Source organism: Drosophila persimilis, unplaced genomic scaffold (assembly GCF_003286085.1).
Source record: "Drosophila persimilis strain 14011-0111.01,24,50 unplaced genomic scaffold, DperRS2 tig00001989-arrow-arrow-pilon, whole genome shotgun sequence".
Taxonomy (NCBI): Eukaryota; Metazoa; Arthropoda; class Insecta; order Diptera; family Drosophilidae; genus Drosophila; species Drosophila persimilis.
This window is the reverse complement of record NW_020825610.1, coordinates 1-3,682: the sequence shown is the minus strand read 5'-3', so window position 1 is coordinate 3,682 and position 3,682 is coordinate 1.

Here is a 3,682-nt window from a genome sequence, read left to right as displayed (position 1 = left end):
AGAACAAGCAAATGAACTGCGATTATGTTGCTTGCTTGGCATGACTTTGTCTTGCCTTGGCTTGGTCGATTCTTCAGCAGACAGATGCTGGTATCGACGATTCAAGACTTTCTCAAAGTCGGACCAAAGCGGCAACTTCTCATAAGTAAGCTGTTCATCCCACTTTTGTTTCGTCACTGGGTCGACTCTGTTTAAAACGAGGTGAATGAGCATTGCATTCGAAATTGTTGTATCATCTCCGATCGACAGTAACGATCCGTAAATCGACGAAACAGTATCGATTAGAGTTCTTAGAGATGATGCAGATTGATGCGACATTCTCGGCAGATTGAACAATGTGGAAATATTATTCGTGAAAATCAAATAATCGTTGTCATACACTCGTTTTAGGCCAGCCATGGCCTTTTCATAATTTGCCTCGGTGACTTGGAACGCCTTTATTGTTCCTAATGCTTCATCAGAGAGGCACGAAATCAAATGATTAAATTTTTCGATCACCGGTATGCTGTTGTCGCTATGGACTAGTCTTTCAAAAAGGCTAATGAAATTTTTGAATTCCGAGTGTTTACCACTAAATTTGGGTAATGCCAATTTCGGAAGTCTAGCATGAGTTGGGGCTGAAGAAGACACTGGCTTCGTCTCGCTTGCTGCATCAAAGGCGGCGATAAGCGACATTATCTTTCCTTTGGTGACAATTATCAGCTCTTCCAACTCGTCTGCATATGCATATGTATATGTTATATGTTATATCCTCGATTATGGTTAGCCTTTTCAATTGAAGCATTCAAACAATCTAATCTACATTGTAATTCCGGTAATTGCAAAGGAATCGACCCTTGATCTAATCGATCCTCTAAGCGGCGAATGCTTTTTACTCTACTTTTGAGCTTAATCTTTAAGTCTTCAAGAGTGGGTTTACTTTTTTCTGCCATAATGGTTGTGTTTTTATTTATTTATTTATTATTATTATTATTTTTTTTTTTTTTAATTTTAAATTTTTGAACGAGAACGATAATCGAAAACGAATTTTAATTGAATGTCGAGGCACGAGGTATCAAGGGAAAGAGTTGTTGCAAGTAACAGCCGAAAACAATATACCCGTTAGATACAGGGTTAGCGCGTCACTTGGCAAGTAACAGCCGAAAACAATATACCCGTTGGATGCAGGGTAGCGCGTCACTTGGCAAGTAACAGCCGAAAACAATATACCCGTTGGATGTAGGGTAGCGCGTCACTTGGCGCACCGTTAAGCTCAAGAGCGGCAACGAAAATTCTCCCAACAATACAACGCTAGCAGCAGTGGAGAAGCGAAAGCGATAACGAAATAATGCACCGGTGCTGCTGCTTGTATGTATGTGTGGATATTTTCTATACGCCGTGGCTGGGGTGAACGAACGAACAAACTTTGTTCTAACGACGAGAAAGGTAGAACAAAATAAAATGGGGGGGGAACAGTGATTGCAGTAAACGAAAGATGTATGTATGTATGTACATATAACTGTTGCGTCCAAATAGCGGTTCACATATGTATGTCTGTTTGGGTCGATATGTATGTATGTATTTATGTTTTTAGTTATATTTATGCAATTACTACAAAATGCATGCAATCAAGCTCTACTATATATGTATCAATACGTCTGTGCCTAGAATTGAAGGCGATGTGCAATGTTTTCAGCACAAGACACCTCAAAGAGAGATCTGAATGTCTTTTGCTCAGCCTTCAATTTTCTGCACAAATACCTCTGATTCCTTTTGGATTTTGAATCCAACTGCTACTTTCCTGTCTTTTCGCAGGGCATCCTCGGCGGTAGCAGAATTGCACAAAAATTATTGTTGGCGCGACCGACGCGATGATATTTTACAAAAATTGATTGCCGATTGCACACACACACGACGCGGGCAACGAATATGTTTGCATATGTATACTGCAATTTCTTGTGTCACTGTCACTTGTTTTTTGTTGCCTATAATTCATTTACAGTCCACCCTGGGGCGCCATGAAAAATTAGAGAGTTTTTCTAATCAGTTACCGATTTGGGTGGCTGTAATTTAAAATTATTTATTTGGTGGGGCGAAAAAACTTGATACGCTCGATCTATTTCAAGGTTGGCGAACAACTATATTTTCTTCACAATTCAATCTCTTACTCTAGCCTATCCTACGTGGCAAAGCGGGGCGAATTCGCCAAGAGCGAGAGCGAGCTTTTATTGCGCTCCGCTTTGCCCTAGCCTAACTTACACTAGACTTCATAATTCTAATTCCATCTATAACTAATAATTGTGGCCATGGATTGAAGGTCACGCAAACACCCTCGCCGAAAGATCTTTTGGGGACGTGCCGGAACATGAAAGTACGTAAGTGAACGAACTCCGCTCCAGTTATCGTTTATAAACTTTAACCTAAAGAGACAAAAACCATACATGAGCCCGGTCGGCCGTATTCTTTGATTTTCCCTAAATAGTTGGGGCTTTTGTGTTGTAAAGGCCTTAAGCCACGAAAAGCTCAAGAGCTTTGTAAGCTTTAAGCTTTAGCGCAGATCAGCGGCAGCAGGTGCTTTACACCTATGCGACGGTGATTAGTTACCTTACTTTTGCATTAATACGAAAATAACGAAAATGAAGAAATCTTAAATTACAAAAGTTCCTAGTTAAATATTCATGAAATTTATTCCCTATCCTACCATTTGTTTTTGAGACATATATATTATTCATATTATTTAAATTATTATTCCTATATTTTAATTCTCTTATTCCCTAGCTTATACTCAACCCATAACTATATATAATTTTCTTTCTACCCATAATAATAACTGAAAAATTAGAATAGTTTTTCTAATCAGTTACCGAAAACTTTGGGTGGCTGTAATTTAAATTATTTATTTGGCGGGGCGAAAAACTTGATACGCTCGATCTATTTCAAGGTTGGCGAACAACTATATTTTCTTCACAATTCAAATCTCTTACTCTAGCTATCCTACGGTGGCAAAGCGGGGCGAATTCGCCAAGAGCGAGAGAGCGAGCTTTTTATTGCGCTCCCGCTTTGCCCTAGCCTAACTTACACTAGACTTCATATTCATAATCATAATTCCATCTATAACTAATAATTGCCATGGATGGAAGGTCCGCGCAACACCGGCCCCGTTGAACGCCTGCATCGGCTTCAACACATGGGAGCGGCGCTAATTTGTGTATGGGCCGCCGAAAACCGCTCCAGTGCTAGTCCTTATTTCGACGACCCTGACCATGCATCCTCTCCTGCGTGCGTGGCTATGACCCTCCCTACGAGCCACTCCTGAGGCGGCAGATTGTCCTCGGCCACGATGACGAGGTCTCCTTCCTCGAGTTCGGTGCTGCTGGTGCCATTTGCCCCGAATTTGCAGCCCCAGGACATATTCGCGGACCATCGCTGCCAAAACGCTGCCTGACTGACGAGACAAGTCGCCATCGCCGCAAAGCAACTGAGACTCTCCTGGTCCGGAGTCCGCAGTGCTGGGGGGGCGATGAGCGACCCGCCTGTCAGCAGGTGCCCGGGTGTTAGGGCCTCGCCGTCGCTGGGATCTTGGCTGATGGCTCCCAGCGGCCTCGAGTTCATTATGGCCTCGATGCCGACGAGGACTGTGGCGAGCTCTTCGGCGGTTAGGAGCGCGCTGCCTACCGCCCGTAGGAGTAGGCTTGGCAGTTTT